The 17,517-nt window shown below is 42.4% G+C and overlaps 1 protein-coding gene and 1 non-coding gene across 4 annotated transcripts in view; one reads left to right on the top strand and one right to left on the bottom strand.

Moving 5' to 3' along the window:
* Positions 1–17,517, bottom strand: part of pard3aa (par-3 family cell polarity regulator alpha, a) — a 296,902-nt gene that overhangs the window by 218,184 nt on the left and 61,201 nt on the right. The gene's annotated exons all lie outside the window — the stretch shown is intronic.
* trnaw-cca (transfer RNA tryptophan (anticodon CCA)) lies at positions 16,125–16,196 on the top strand. Its single transcript has one exon. It is a non-coding gene; the product is annotated as a tRNA-Trp (tRNA).

Genomic DNA, 17,517 nt, shown 5'->3' with positions numbered 1-17,517 from the left:
GGTCCTGAGTTTGAGACTTCTCAAAGAGTTGTCAAAGTAGGAGCCTAGTTGCAAAATTCATTTGGGTACACAAACCATTACTTTGGCAGAACCTGCTGCATACTGTTCGGGCTTGCCCAGAGGGTTTTTTGTTTTTTTCTTTTACAAAACACCAAAGAGATTTTCTGCTGTGAGATGAAGAGGTGAAATAAAGATCTGCACTTCACAAGATGGCAGAGCTTGCTGCCTGACTCGCACATGGTGGCATGAATGTAAATCAGCTGGTGGATCATACTGTCAGACTGTCAGGGGTTGAGAGAAGAGGCTCTGCACCTCTCTCCTGTCCAAAACCTGTGAATCGGTGCTCATATTTTCTGCTCTCATCTGTCCAAACTTAGTCTTTCTCCCCCATTTCTCCCGTTTAAATTTGCCTCTTTGTTCCCTTTCACTCTGTCTGCCTGTCACTGCCTATCAAAACTTTACCTCTGCCTGTTTTGTATTCTAAAACGCAGACCTAGCCTCATGCTTACTCTGCACCAGTCACTTATATTAAAATGTCTCCTTTCACCAGCCATGTATATCAATTGGCCAATCTCAAGAGGCTTGAGTTTTTTTTAAGCTACCAGTCTGTGCAAACTTCATTGTCTGAATATGGAGCGATAAATGAGCTTTTCCGCTGAAGCCTTACAGTTCATTTGCAGTGCTATTACACTAACATAGCCACGGCAGTCAGTGGCTGAGGCGGTGAAAAGAATCAGTGGTAAGAGTGTGAGAAAAGGAATATAGATGTGCATGGGCAAATGCTTAAGTGTGTAAAAACGTAAAATTAAGGATTTAAGTGGGATGTTATTATTACTATTAAGGGTTGTGTTTATGGGATGGATCAGTGATCAGTGGAAGATCTGGCCACCAGCTCTAGGACTCTCAAACATCATGAGTCTTTAAATAGATCATATGTTTTTCTCAAGCCTTTAGTTTGAACTATAATTCTACCTTTGCCTGTGTTTTAAGACAACTGACACAACCATGATACCAACTATTTCCAATCATTGCCTCAATTTCTTCTGCATACTGGTCTGGGAGGAAGTAAAAGAGAAAAAGCTTGTTGGTAAAAGAGAGATGTTCATCCACACTACAATCCATCCCTCTACAACACTGGGGAAAGTGTTGCTGGCTGGAACGACACTAGCCCGCTCTGTGCCACCTCCATGCCAACACCAGCTGGAGATCCAGCTTCACCCTGTGCTGTACACAGCTGCAAATCCCCTCAGCCCGGCTCAAAGGCTCCTTTGGAAAGTGGAGCATGCACCAGGAGCCAAAATGTCAGTTCTTCCTGCAGGTGGAAGGCTGATCTGTGTTAAAAAAAACAAGGCCTTGGCAGGCAGGAAAGGCAGCAAGTGTCTTGTGGTGCAACAAAAAGCCTCCCCAGAGCCTAAGCTCTCCCTTCGGAAGATGTGTAAGCTGCAGCTTTGAATGAACACAATCAGCAGATTTCTCAGCAGGAAAAACAGCAGCTTATGACACCCGGTGACACTTGTTACAGGGAGCACATGTAAAACTTGTTCGTACTTTGCTGAAGCTATGAGAACATGGTTTCAGGGAAGGAAATCTTTTGACTCAAGCAGGAAACCAAACACTGAAAAGTTTGCTTTTGCTCTTTTTTTTCTAGGCTGGTAATTTGAACTCCAAGCTTGACAGGAGTACTTCTTCCAGTTTGACAGAAAAATCACTGAAGAGAATTCATGTAAAGTTGTGCCTTGACACTAGGATCTCAGCCAAAGAAAAAAAAAAAGGTTATATTTCAACTTCACATGTAAAGAGCCTCTCCTTAGCCCTGCATTCTGAAAGATCACAGTTGGATGCAGGAGAGCTTATGTTGATGTGTCATTGCTTTAAGTACGAGGCAGGCAGTGGTAAGAGGTGGCCAAATGTAAGATTTCCATGAGCTGTGTGACTATGTTTCAGCCCATAACTCATGTTTTATGAAAGACTTTATGAATTAATTGTATGTCTTGGGATGGGGGTGACTCCAGTAAGCATGAATGAGTGAAGAATGAGATGCTCCCTTTACTCTTTGTGTGTCTGTGTGGGTGTAGACATCCAAGCAGTGTAGACATCCAACCGTCAACTATCCACTATCAGAATGCTGTTGGTTTTTTTAGTAGATGTCAATGTAAAAAGTTGCAGTGTGAACCACTGCATCGGGTAAAACACAAGAACATGTGTGTTTGTTCAACTTTGTCCTTCCTTCCAAGGCCACCTCAGGGAGAACATAAGCCAGAACACCTCTAAACAAGGCATGACAGCAGCCAGGCCACATTATACTATTTATGTGCCACATGCACCGTCCTAATGCAGCTTTCTCCTGTTTGTCTCCTGTTAGCAGTCCTTCAAACCAATTAACACCTAGACAACCATTCAGGTCTGATTCCAAACGGCTGGATGCAATTAGAAGAAGGAAACATGGCCACTTAAAGCAGGAAGGGGATTTAAGACACTGAGGAGGGAATTGAGACTACTGCTGGTTAGCCTAATGATTGAGAGGAAGACAGTCGTTGTTGGTAATTGTGAGTGAAAATCGAGGATAAGGCGAATAATGACTAATCCGATTCCCACATTCAAAGTTAGAAAATTCTTCCCAAACTAAATAACAATAAAACAGCAGAATCATACGGTACAGTATAAAACTTGTGCATGCTGTTTTGAAGTAGATTTTAAGGGTCCTGTGGGATTAGACGGCAATGGCAGCGGCGCACTCAGATCTCCGAAAGCTCCACCTCATTCACATTATCGCTATGTGGGACTGGCGCCAGCGGTTTTGACTTGGTTCCCAGCATTGCCCCCTTCTGCGAGGTTGCGTCGGGTGCACGTTGCGGCGCTCATTAGCACCAAAACAAAGACAAACCGCTGCTGGTAGGAATCGCGACCGCCAACCTAGATCTGAAAAATTTTACAGTGGGCCGCGCAGCACGGCTCCACGTGAACGGCTTTGAAGACGACGTGAGATTTCACATGTGCGGCGAAGGTTTTTACCTCAAATGCATCCATTGTGTTGGCTAATGCAAGTTTATTTGGTGCAATTTTCCACACATAAATAGTGTTTGAACCCAGTGGCTACAAAAGAGATGTGCACAGTGGCGCCATTTAGTGGCAGCCCAGAGAATGATGTATTTAGAAATCCATATTTTCAGGTCCATCTTAATTACTGAAGTTGAGGGATTTACAGACTTTACAGTACATGACTGGCTCTAGCTGAGCCTGCCACTTAAAGAGTGGATTGGACAACCACAGCAGACACTAATAAAATCATAATATATAGAAAAAGAATGACAACATGGTCAGACTATAAACATGCAGCCACATCTATGAATTAGACCAAGGCGACATCATCAGACAGCATTGAACTGAGCCAGCCATCCCATTTCCCCTCTGTGGGCTGTAAATTATTCACTCCAACCAGAGACCCATACATACGGCTTAACTATATGATGGCCTAATGAGGGCTATTGATCGAATAATTGATTGCTTTATGCACAGGCCTAACTGACTGTCCTCCGATCCATTTGGGCAGCTCATTACTTAATATGCATTATTCAGAACTAACCACTAACCCGGTGGAGACTGCAGTGTCAGCCAAGGAAGGCATGTCAACAAGAATATAACAGCAGTGTCAGGGCCACCTCAAAGCCTCAATGACTCTGTCAGTGCAGTGAATAAACAAACTGAAGCAGCGCGGTAAGAGGTTTGATTTGTCAGTGAATGACACAGGGCCAGTAAAAGCTGACTTCAAATATAGCCTTGACTGTAACTTCTCATATTCCCTACATCACTTTTCATTTCAAAATAGTTGTTTTACCCTGTTCCGTCCTCAACTATTCTGGCCTTTTAATCCCATAAAGATTGACAGTTTCACTCACAAAGACCCTTGGCTTTCAGAATGTTGCCTTTCAAGTAAGTGATTATAATATGTTTGGCTTGCATCCTAGAGAGGCATCAAACATGAACTCTTTGAATTTTTCCCACAGATTCAGAGGTAAACCACAACATAACTGTCTCCGCTCCTCCTTGTCTGGTAACACAAACCAAGAGGAACCTCTCTAGAGAGCGCTTTGCGAGAAGCAAATTACCAAACGCCCACATACTTACTCTGACCTGTGCCGGCTTTCTGGCTCAACAATGAGGTCTTGGGTTGCAACACAGCTGGCTGGCTTGGACTGCAGCACTAAAATGTGATCACTTTGCATCCTCCCTGCGAGGGATGGTTCAAGAAACACTGGCCTTGCGGTGAAAATATTGCTCTTTTACTGTAAATCTGTGATTATAGCACACCACCATGTAGCCTGCTGTCTAAGTGAATAACAAGCCGGGGCTGTGAACTGGCTGCTCGGCCTACTTTTTCTTCTTTCTATTTTCTGTGGTGCTATCAGAAAGGCTTCCTTTCCAGAGTAAACCATGTGCACTGACCATTTGACAGAGATGACAGGAGTGGGATGCCCTCCTTGCCTTCCTTTTCAATAAAACAGCACTCTGTGAGATCTTTTTCTAAGAACCATATGAACAGAGTAGGAGGGAGAAAAAGAGCAAGAAATGGAGAGAGAGAGACAAAATGTGACTACGATGACATACCGTGGAGAATAGAAGGGTCTCCAGAGGAAGCTGTAAGAATCCAAATCGACTTCCCGGAAAAGCGGCCACGGCATACAGTACAGTGTGTGTGAAATAGGTCAACAGGGGCTAACTAGCCAGGTTTTTGCAGGGGACGCCTCAGTGTGGGCAACGCTATTTCTTTTACTACCAAGCTTGGCCTTTCTTTTCCATTACAGCAAGCTTGACTGTAGCAGCATTTAATACTGACTCATCGCAGGTTCTTTTATCTATGCTAAGATGTGAGTCAATAGCATAGTGTAGGAAATGCGCTTCAATGAATAAATTCACACTACAAGCTACATATGCTAATTTGTAACGTGTGTACTCATTTATTAATGGCTCACTTCAACCAAATTCACTTCATATTTCATGGAGGACAGAAGGGTGCAAACCATCTAAAGAAATAGTAGGTAGCAAACATAGTATTGAGAGCATTTATTGTTGGCATGGTTAGATTAACTGTACCCTAAAAGTGACATGACATGATCTCAGTCGCCCTCTGGCTGTAGTATGGGTCATAAAACTGGCCTCCCCTATGTCAGTGGATGGGACACAGACCTAACTATAAACTAAAATTATGCCACAAATAGATGTTCCCAGAGCTGGTTTATGGCTTGTTGGCTAGTTCATATCATGCTGATCTGTGTCCAGTCTGGATCATATTTTTAGCTACTGTTGGCTAAAAAATTTAGAAGTAACACCAAGGTCAGCAGCTAATGGAGCAGCCAAGCTACTGTCTCTACACAGAAGTGGGCGGCTGTTTTGGTGGAGCTGTGATGGTGTAGCTTCACCTCCTGACCTCTATTACACAGACTCTGGCATCTTCTTCCAACATGGCAGGTGTATATTTTGGCCTAACATTTGTACAATGGGCAAAGGCAGAACTGCATTGTCTGAATTCACAGTGAGTGGTTTTTATGTTTTTATATGATGTCTTATTTTTGAAGAGATATGGAATCATTTGAACTTTCGGGTGAGAAGTTTTCAGGTTAACTTTCGTCTGAGCTGCCAAAAACAGCAAGCATAAAATGAAAATACTCAAGTAAAGTACATCAAAGTTGAAGTACCTAAATTCTTTCCACTCTTTCTACCAGTTGCAGCAGTAATAAATATACAGTAGCATCCCTGTTGCACCTACATACAGCAGAAACACTATCAAGGTGATTTAACCCCTTATAACTAGACAAGCTCTGTTTCCCTATCAGCGTGTAAATAATTAAAATGTATGTCTGAGTTGGCTCACGCAGAGCTGTTTGGGAGTTGATGCCTGCATTGCCTGCATGTACGAACACACAGCCCGTCTGGGGTCATGGGAAAGTGGCTATTTGGCCTTTAGGTGATTCCACTGGGATGGAGTTAAATGTCCCCATTCATTGGGCGTTCACATTTTTCCCTGCTAATTAAAGTGAAGCAGAGTGTGGTCCAGGTTTATGATCTATTTACAATTCTAATTTGGCCCACATGCTTTATATAAATATTGATAATAATTGATAATAGAAGAGTAATTGTCTAACAAAATGGCAGCAGCAGAATGTTGAAATGGTAGCTCAAGAAGCCCGTCCGAGCTCCGTGCTATTCCTGTCACAGATTCAGTGCTGGTTTCCTGCCAGTCTCTCAGCATTTCAGCCGACAGACATGCAGGGCACTCACAACAAGTACTTGAAACAGCTCTCCAGCACCAGCGTCATTTATGAGCCAGGTTACCCACAGTCCTCCGGGGTCAACTGGGACGCCAGGTCAGGGTCTGTCGCTAATGGGGTTTTGTGAGTGCCAAGGTACAGGAGCTGTGAATCCCCAAGAGAGGCATCAGTCTGAAGGGCCCAAGTCTCTAATTGGGGGAGCCCATGTACATAAATGACAGATTATGACCTATAAATGAGAATTTATGTGACCATTAGACGTGCCGGGTGATCCCGGCAGAGATGGAGAAGGTGCTCATTAGGTATGCATTTAGAATGCCTGGCTCTGCCTAATTAGCCCGATGATATGCAGGCTACATTTTCATGTTCTCCATCCTACAACATTTCAGGCTTGTTATTTTGGGGTGGCACAATTAGAAGAATTCTGCATGTGAAAAGGACAAAACAAGTCAAGAGAAAAAGCAGCAATACTACTTCAGACGTGCCTCCCTTGTCACTCTGAAAGTGGATGAAGGGAATATTTACAAACTATTAAAAAAAGCTTTGATCTGATATTTCCGCAGGGAAGATATATGCCAAGAAAAATGGAAAAATCAATGTGGTTGTCCGAGGGCCTTCAGTTGAGCGGTAATATCTAGGAGATTGATCGGTGTGATTAGGGATTTGACGGCAGACTCAAATATTTGCACATGAAGTGGTGATAGTGCTGTAATATTGAGTGGTGGAGGAAAGGGAGTGTCATGGGAGGAGGGGAAGAGAGTGAGAGGGTGATAAAGGCACAGAGAGAATGTGATCTGTTTCTGAAAATAGGTACGATGGTTGGTATACAAACAACGTATCATTCGATCATAAAAACTGTCATTAATGATGTGTGAATACATATATTATCACATTTTAATGAATCGCCGATATCGTTTCTGATTATTAGACGATGAAATGAGCACATTTAAAATGAAAAAATGCAGAAGTGAGGCCAACACACACAGCATGACCGTGTGTGTGTGTGTGTGTGAGAGAGAGAGAGAGAGAGAGCGGGTGTGTGTGATAAACTCTCTTGTCTTGGCACCCCACCTGCACCCCTTCATCTCTATTGGTTGTGCCAGTTTTGATCAGCTCAGCGGAGGGTTGTGGCTCCTCCAAACAAAGCAATGCACAATTAACTGGTGGTGGTGACAGACAAAAGGTGCAGCAAACACAGGTTTGAAACACCCTGTAATGCACTTTGTTTCATTTGTGGCATGCTGGCTAGGTGATTGCATTTAAACAAAAAAAAAGTGGGTGAAATTTAATGTCGTAAAACTAACTGTGATTATAATTGCTATGGCAGCTGTATAAACTGTCGATTTGTGGATAATCAGGATGGAGTTACGTTTGCCTGTCAGTTTGTAAACACACATTTGATTAGCTCTTTGAAATATCACACACAACACAACTTGCTATACACAAACTGTTAGTCAGTGGCATGAGTGTAAAAGGCAGGTGAAATGCTATAGTGCAATTTAGTAATTGAATCAGATGAATGCGATGTGAATCAGATGTGTGTGCCTGCAAGTCATTCAAAATTCCTTCAAGTATCTCAATGTAAATCTTAATCTCACAGTAATTGATGCTAACATGCCTGTTAAATGTGAATTATTCAAGGAGGACATACCAGACTTTTAAAGCTAAACATAATCTTAGATCTGGACAGGAGCTGTGCAACAGTTCTACTGTAGGTGTACAGGAAGTCTTTATTCATCTCCACTGCTCTCTCTCTCTCTCTCTCTCTGTGTGCTTCTGCAGCTAACAATGCCAGAGTCTTATTTCTCTTTGAGGAGGCTGCTTGAGCTCCCATCGGGCATGAGGGCGGCAGGGAGGAGATGGAAGCATTGACCGTGCGAGACGGCGACATCGGACCAGCCGAGCCTATTAGCGCACTTCACAGCTGGTCCTCTCTCTCGCTCTCTTTCAAACACACATGCACAGAATGGTTTTTAAGAGACTCATTGTTGGCTGCTAGTTTGAAGGAGGAGAAAGGAGGAAGAAAAAAAAAAGATGATGGTGCGGTTGTCCTCTGAGCTCCCATTAAAAGCTTCTTAAAAGCTGCCAGAGAGGGCTAGAAGAGGGGTGAGAGACAGCATCCATCAATTAGAAGAAAATGAGATGGAGGAAGAGGGATGGACAAAGAGCCTGTGTGTGTGTGTGTGTGTGTGTGTGAGTGTACTGGAAGTGAACCCAACCTCAAACTGGCCAATTCAAATTGAATAGAGGCTAACAAAAATTGAATAAAATACATGGTTACTACTCTGACATGTCTCATTTGCTACAGACACCGGGATAATGCCTACATTAATACAACTAGAGCTCATGTTAACATCAGGTTGAAACAGGACAAGAGAAAATCAAAGACAGAAACAGAGACAAAGGAGAAGACAAATTATAAAGTTGTGCTCCTACTTGAAGTGTTATTGTACCCTGCGAGGTTCTATTTAAAACCACTGCTTTCACCCTGCTGGCGGGTACTTAAGGTGCCAATGACAGCAACATTTTCTTCATTGCTTTCACTGGTATTACAGCTTCCGCTCCTTCCTGCATATCATTACCTCACAGTAACGACAGTTTTCTATCATTGCATTAAACGACCTTGAGATTGTAACACAAGGTTACACTTGGTTGTAAGTGAAGCTGCAAAACAGTTTTGTCTCAATGAGTCTTTAATGTTTGTTTTTTCTTTTGTTTTTATTCTGAAGGTACCGCAATGGATTAGATCATGGGTGCATTATATTCAGTACTGACAGCCAGTGTACTGTGAACGTGTGTTTTCTCTTACAAAGTTTCAAATTCACAACAACAATCAACACCACTACATGTTTATCATTTTTTTGCCCTGAGGAAAATGCTATAACACTGATCAAATTGATTGATAGCAGTGTAATCACTGGTTGTCTGCTACAATGACATATTCCTATTCAAGAGCTTGAAGTGAGGCCGACTTGTGGACTTTCTTGAAGATGTTTCTCTGCTTCTCCGAGCAGCCTTATCAGTTCAGAGCCGAATATTCTAATATTCTTTCATTTTCTTATTTCATCCAATTTAGGAACCAATTTAGCCGCAAAATGTCCAAGTGTATATGTCCGCTGTATTTTACTAAGTATCTGAAGTCCCTCTGACACCACAAGCTGTTTTGTTTTTACTCTGTGTTGAGTTTTGTTTTTAATCCCAGCTGGATTTGGCATCAAAACAACTACTGATTAAAGTTTGGAATTAAAAACAGGTAAGGGTGAAGATCATCTTCATGGCAATTTATAATATCATGTTCTTTACTTCATTAATTTGCAGGGCTCTCAGCTGAGCCCACCTCACTCAGACTTCATGTCCTCCTACTGGGATCTCTGACTTCATGGAGTCCTGCCTCCATCTGGATCCAGCACTGACAGGCCATTCATCAACGGCACCATCTCACACCAACACACACAAGTCCCTACACTGACCAATCAAAGAGTAATAATAAAAACCACACCAGGACAAAAGGATGACATGTTATCGCTAAGACAAGAGCTTAGAAAGAAAGGAAGAGTTTGATCAAGGTGTGTGTGTGTGTGTGTGGTCTGTTTTCACAAACAGCTGGTTTGATCATGATGATGGAAGAGTCTGAAGAGTCTGAAGAGCATGTGAGGACTTACCTGATGGATCAGAACACAACGCGGAGCAGCACGGGAAAAAACAGACAAAGAGAGTGAGAGAGAGAGAGAAATGGGTTATTATAAACACACAATCAATGTGATGTTTGATTGTGGAGTGCAAACACAATAGAGCTAAATCAAAATCAAGGTCATGTGAGAAGGGATTTCCTCTGTGGGCTGCGGTAAATAAAAAGGTAGACACAGCACAAACAGGTTCAGTCATACTACACAATGAAAACAAAATGTCATATTTATTTACACCTTTCTGTGTGTGTAAATGTGAGTTGTTGTGTTATGTCAGCCCAGAAAGTTTTAATGAGTTTACTCCTTAATACATCCCTGGCTGCGCCTGTATACGGACCAAGCCGAGACATCAGAAATCAATTTTCAATCTTGACTGACTGTTGATCTTCAATATCTCATACAAGAAAGAGCACATACAGTACTGAAGTACTTATCACACACGCACACACAAATCATCAGCAATACTATTGGCAGCAAAGCCATGAGAGGCTGATGGAGTGGTTGTCTTGGAAACAGAGACTGGCATGGGTTATTATGAAGGAAGAAATGAAGGGTGAGAGGGAGTGAGTGAGGGACACAATGCAAAGATCTCCAGCAAGACAGATGTATCAGTGTGTGTGTTATAAAGAGGTTCACTTGCAGATAAAGTTCCATTCTTTTGCTCCCGATATACAAATTAATCAATAATTCAAACCAATATATAGATGGACAGCTGATGTTATTTTCCCATGGCATGTATGCTACCAATAAATATATAATTGGTGGGGAAAAACACAGGGAATGAGAGGAAATGGATAAATAAGGTGGGATTATAATAAGCACAGACAGTGACTGACAGCCTCCCCCATCCCCCCCTCTGTTTCTCCTTTCTCCCCATTTCTCCTACAGCCGTCTCCCTTCAGTGGGTTCATAGCCCTGTGGTGATTGTTGCTGGCCTCCTTCTTCGCTCCCTTACCCTGTCCTCCCCCTTCGCTTTTATTTTTTCTTACTACCCCCCTCACACAGTGAGGAGAAAACAAGTATCCAGGCAACCCAGCATCACTCACTAGGAGGCAGGGGGAGAGGAGAGAAGAGGAGAGGAGAGGATAGAGGAGAGGAGAGGGGTAAAAACCGCATTGTGATGGAACCAAGAATACAGATGAGACTCAGAAAAACAGGGACTGAAATGCTGGAAAGACCCGAGAGTGACACATGCAGTTGTGAGTACAGCAGAGAAAAAGAAGAGAGATTAGCATCAAATGAATCCTTCCAGAAACTAAACACACATGTCTGCTGATAGGTAAAGTATAGACCTGGTAAAATCTACTCTATAAAATAACAGGAGAGGACAGAGACAGTCAGATACCTGGATTTTAGGTGTGATAAACACAGCTTTGCCTAATACGAGGCAGATTGGATGAGTAAGAGATCTGCACACACGTGATGTCTGCAATAATTTTACAAAAAATTCAAGTCGCCATGTGTTACAAATATGTAAAGAATTGTTTAGTTTTGTATGAAGTACACTGTGGGCTCACACCCTTTACACCACTGACACAAATATGGCCGACACGCTGACACATTTCACATCCTTCTTCTATCTCTCGTACAGCATCGTACTGCTTGTACTATTGGCTATATAAAGGTTTACAACAAATGGTGAGTCTAAGATCAATCACATGTGGTATCATATGTGTTAACCAATATTTTTTGGAGTATTAAAGTCCCATGGATCCACATAAAGGATAAAAAATGACTCACTTTAAGAACTTTAAAGAAATCTGATCATTAGATCTTTAATGTGTCATGTTGAAAACCTTTGTTTTAGGAAACCTGACAGCCCTAATAGAGACTTAACAAAGCAATATAGTGTATCGTTGGTGGCTAAATTCAATCCCTAAACTGAAGAATAAAACCTGAATTTCAAAGTGATATTAAAAACATCTACAGTAAAAAAGGGGGATTGTGCAGCATCTTCCTTTTGGGAACAGCATCTTTCTCCCTGCTAGCTTACTGTGGATTTGAGTAGATGTAGAATTATTGGTAAACGCATAAAAAAAGCTAGAGAAGAAGAGGGAGCAAACTTGAAAAAAAAATGCATGGCAAATTGGAAATTATGTTAATTTCAGTGTGTCTTGAGGCAGTTGTGGGGTGTTTGCATGAGGGCAAGCTGCGCGATAGATAAGGTTCCAGAAAAGAGGGTTTTCCTCGGCTCTCCAAACCCCTCCAGACACACAGCTAGATGGCAGTGGAGGAGGAGAAGGAGGAGGAGAGGGAGCGAGACGGTAGACATAAAACGCTGTTGTTGTGCGTGTTTACTTTCATCTGTAAAAAAAAAAAATTCAGCCAAGTAAATAAAGTTTCATTCGCCTCTTTTTACCGTCAAAGAGGTAAAAGTGAGGATCCCAGCTTGCCAAATAAAGTTAGCTGATGATGTGAAACCCTTGCTGGAATATAAATGTAACCAACAGGCGGCCATGAAGAAGGCTGACAATGTCATTTGCAAACTGTTCACATCGGTCCGCTTGCAAATCCTTTAAAGCGAGCGGTGCATGGGATCATGACGGTAGCATGCCAACGACGTGGCTCCTCTATGACATTTGATAGGGCTACGGTGGCTCAAAGCAGCCGCAATGCGTGACATGAGCGACCCATGTGAAATGGGATGAATGAGGTGCTCTGGCACACTGTACCATTCAGAGGGAAAACGGGGGTTTGATATTTGTTATGTAGGAATGACAGATGACCCTGCTCCAAACCCGGATCTATAGGGATGACAGCCCCTCTCCAAACAAAAGGCACTTTGCCAGACCATTGTTTGCAGCACTGTTTGACAAAATGACACAAAACCACATGTATGTCCGTACTCAATCTGCAATCACGCTGAGCAATCAGTGGTGTTAAAACCCTGAGGGGAGCAATCTGGGCAATTTCCTAGCAGCATCTCCCACAGCCACGTAAAGAAGAAGAAAAAAAAAAAAGCTTTCCACAGAGGAGCGGAGCTCATTTTGAACACATAATTGTTCTCCTCTTCCCCCTACAGCCTCATTACAGTACAATCTGATTACAGGGTGGGAAACAAAGGAAGACGATGAAAAATACCATCCATGTGGTGAATGCAGGTCTGTTTGCATCTTTGTCAACTTTCAGCTCCCCTCTCTGCAGAGCGTCGGCTTGACTTTAAGAGTGCAACTCTATAAAAACACAGTTTGCAGGTGAAATTGCATGTCACGTCCGTTTGGGTATCACAGTGTAAAAAAAAAAAGCATAAATTCTCATCCCCAGTGTCAAAGTGGCCAGAGATGTAGAAGAGAAGTGGCAGGAACCTCGCCGGGCCTAACGCGCCTGTGACTGAAGTCAGCCTATTTTCTGTGTATGACAGCAGCAGAATGAGACTGTTTCGGCTCAGTTACCGCGCCGGCGATCCTGGGTCCCCTGCTCCCAATGAGCAGATTTCATTGGCCTCTATTACTGGGTCAGGCTGCGTGTGGCAGCGGCTGTGTGTGTTTGACTAGGCAATAAGCCCGATGTCACTGTCACTTTCATCAGAAGGAGTTCTTTCTTTCTCACTTTGTCTCTTGCCTTTTTCCTTTCTCTCTCTCTCTCAGGCAGCCTTGAAAAAACCCACCAACCCTCGAGCTAAGAGGCACGTAGGAAGAACGGGACTGGTATTGGCTCATTGCTGATGCAGGTGCATCACAAGGAATATAACACCCTTCCTGAAATGAACTTAAACTGGGACCACAGACAAATTCATCCCTTTAACACACCACCCACAATACTGACATCTTCATATTGGCTTGATGATAATCATGCCTAATTGTTTTATATGTTAAAACATGAAAATGCTGTGTATTGTGTGTACTAACATCAAATCAAACAGATGATTAAATGAAAGCACCCAGACAGGAAGCAAAGCGTTTGTGAGTTGTACTATAAATTGGTTGTTTGCAGCTTTATGAACTTCATGAACTTCATAAGATATTCATGATATTAAAAAAAACAAGGTTCAACTGCTCACCTTTCTATTTGACTACGCTTACAGTAAGTCTAAGCATGAGCATGTCCTCCTCTTCTCCACCTTTACCTGGCTGATGATCAGCAGAAGGGTTCCCTCCTTATGAACCAAGTCCTGCCCAAGGTTTTTTCCCCCATTAAAGGAAAGTTTTCCTTTGCTACTCTTGCCTTAACTGCTTGCTCAGACTTTCTGTAAAGCACCTAGAGACTGTTTTGTAAAAGATTTGACTTGACTGAAAATTGAATTGAACAGTATATGAAATTAGCATGAAACACATGCTCCGTGACACGCAGCTCTCCTTTTCAGTGTCACAAAAAACTGTAATTTAAAGGCCCTGTTCTGAAGATGCGCAGCTAATCCAGTTGTTTTGATGTTGTCTTGTACTAACAGATGAGTGCAAGTAAGCAGGACATATATTAAATGCATGTCCATACATGCAAGTTCATGAGGCAGAGAAGTACTAATCTGTAGTCTGTGTACAAGTGATTTGCACAGCAGTGCAGAAATATAATGCCTTCTCAAGGGACACACATGATCATGGTAGAAAATCAAACACAGGCCACACAACATTAACTCACAGACAGAGGCGCTGACATCAACACATGATACAATCTGTTTGGAAAGTAAGTTCAACTTTTAGAGCATTTCATATTTTATATAATAAAATTATCCTCCCAGGCGGAAGTGCTAAAACTTATATTTTATCATACTGATGAACTGGAAAATCAAAACTTCATCACGAAATGCAAGCTGGCTGTTAATAACACACCTATCTAGTCATTGCCCTAACCTTAGTTTTCAAGCCGTCACCTTTTTTTTTTTTTTACAGCTTTAACATTTGGTTTATGGAGTCACCAACCGCCCAGGCAGCCTGTCAGTCTAATAACCCCAGTTATTGCTTCCCTGCTTTCTAAATATGACAAGCAACACGGAGAAACTCAACCTCTTCATTGTGCAAAACGTGCCTCTTAAATAAACGAGCCACAGTAATATTTCGAGCACTTTTCTTATTCCATTCCATCCCCTCTGATCATCAGTCCTTGTCCAGCTCCATTAGAGCCGTTTCATATCGGAGAATAACAATATCTCAGTCAGTGTGTGGCTCAGCGCGCTGCCATAGAGCTAATAAATCTGTGGCTCGTCTCTCCATAGGTGGACTGATCGGCTGGCATTATTCTCCAGTCAATTACCTCTAGTGAGAGAGGCAGAAGAGAGAATGACAATGGACGCTGATGAATGCCACTCAGGGCTCAATTTAGACAGCCAGGGCGCCGTCCCTAAGCTGGCAGTAAAGACAATTGGGTCTTCTAATAGGTATTTATATGAGCTCTCCTCCAGCAACCGGCTATTTGTTATAAAGGGGTTACTGCTGGAATGAACTATTTACCTATGATATGGTGGTTTGCATAAAAACACAGAGGAAGGCCTCTGTGTTTGTGATGGATGCCTGTGTGAGAGCATAACTGAATGAATCTGTCTTACTAATCATTTCATGAATACATATTCATCTCCCAGCCTTTAAGCTTACACTGGCAGACAAATAACTATCAATCACATCTCAGCTGCCTCATTTAAACACACAGAAGTGCGCAGCAGTAGTTAAACAGCCGGTGAATGTATTAAACACATCATGATGTTCTGTGCAAGCGTGCAAGAAGAATAAAAAAAAACAAAAAAAAAAACAAAGTGGTGCTTGGCCAGGCAGAAATAAAGGTTTGTGGAACAGCAGACCGCAGACTTGCTCCACCATCCGGCAAGCATGATGATGAGAAAAACACTGCAGAACTCACCGATTAGAAATTAGAAATAAAGAAATGGAGAGAGAGAGAAAACACAGAGAGATGCCCGAAACAACACCAGATTTTTTAGAATATGATGGAAGAGGAGGTCAGACAGAGAGTGGTTTGAGATGTAACTGGGTTACCACTCTGAAGAAATCCACAAAACACATAACATATGTTAACTAACACCCCATGTGATGCAATCACAACTTTTTTCAGCATTGGAAAAACAAATAAACGGTCAATTCTTCCTCTTCCTCTTTTTAAAATTCCTAGTTGCAACAAACTCTGTAAATTTGGTGTTTTATTTATCTATTTATCACTATTATTACTTATATTGCTGTTCCCATGGGAACAGCACCCAGTAGTTAAAGATTCAAGCACACAACAGAACGACCTTGTGGCGCAACGGTAGCGCGTCTGACTCCAGATCAGAAGGTTGCGTGTTCAAATCACGTCAGGGTCAGTGCTTTTACCTGTGCCAACTTCTGTTAGAAAAAAAGTTTTCCAAATGAGTTACCTCACACACAACAAAAGGCCTTCTTAGCTAACAGCTGTCTCTCACTTAAACATGTAGTGATGTTGTTTTTCAGCGGAAAAAAAAAATCCCTCAACACTCCTGAGTAAAATAATACAACAGTCTCATTTGAATATTTTCCTATGAAAGAACAGATGTCTGCATTTTTCTCCGATGTCTTTTCTGTTTTCGTCCACGGCACAAGGCTCTTTTGTGCGCCTTAATGTGATGATCATTTCCACAGTCGAACCTACCAGGCACTGAAGTGTCCGCTTTTCTATAATCCTAATAACAGATGGCCAGGAACAGTCCGAGTCCATCATCTAAATTAGTGCTTCAGGCAAATGTCCGGCACATAGGCGGGTTATTTGGTTACATCACCTAACCTCTCAAATCCTTTGTATGTCTTCCGCTGAACATTTCCAAGGAGACGTTGAGAGGCAGGTTTCACAGCCCTAAGCTGGGCTCGGATTTCTGCACTTAATTGGGCCTGACGAGACGTATGCGCCTTGTTATCCTGCGCTTCAAATGTGTGGCTAGTGATATATTTCACCCCTTTTGTTCTCCCATGAAGCACATCTTTTTAAGGACACCGAATATCTGTCCAACTTTAGTCTTATATTTCTTCAACAAAAGCCTCTTTTTGGCCTGACCCCGGGGTGATCACTGAATGCATGTTAACAATTTGACCCCCTTGGCCTCCTAAAACACTTCCTGTGGTCCACTCCAAGTAAATTTAGTTAAAGAAGCACGAGGAATGTTTTGTCTTCTTAGGGCAGCTGTGTAAGGGAAAGTGTGTTTGTGCAATAAAAAACCATTACTTAGTGTGTGGATACAGCTCGTTCACACACCTGGGCCCCGTTCGCTGCTGCCCTGCCTAACAACCGTGATGTGCCCCGAATAGAGCGGCATCAGTGGGAAGTCTAAATTAAGGAGAGAGCTGTGACACGGTCAGGACACACTGTCAATTGCTTGATGTGTCGGGAGGAGTGAGAGATGGAGACAGGCAGAGTGCACAGATTTGATCAAGTAATTGTGCTTTACAAAATATAACACGACAGAACTCAGAGAAAAATATCACAGCGCTGTAATCAAACTTACTTACGTAATATTGAACTTCTGCAAAAACTGACTTGAGCATGAAACACCCACGCTCTTTCAGCTAATAAAAGAAACACTGATGTTGGTCAGTATGTAAAAGCAAAGTGAGCCCCATTATAAAACCATAATACAATGTAAGGGAAATGAATTCCGCTGTGCAGCCAAACCC

Source organism: Parambassis ranga, chromosome 20, assembly GCF_900634625.1.
Source record: "Parambassis ranga chromosome 20, fParRan2.1, whole genome shotgun sequence".
Classification (NCBI taxonomy): domain Eukaryota; kingdom Metazoa; phylum Chordata; class Actinopteri; family Ambassidae; genus Parambassis; species Parambassis ranga.
Note: the sequence above shows the minus strand (reverse complement) of the source record. Positions and strands in the feature narration are given on the sequence as shown.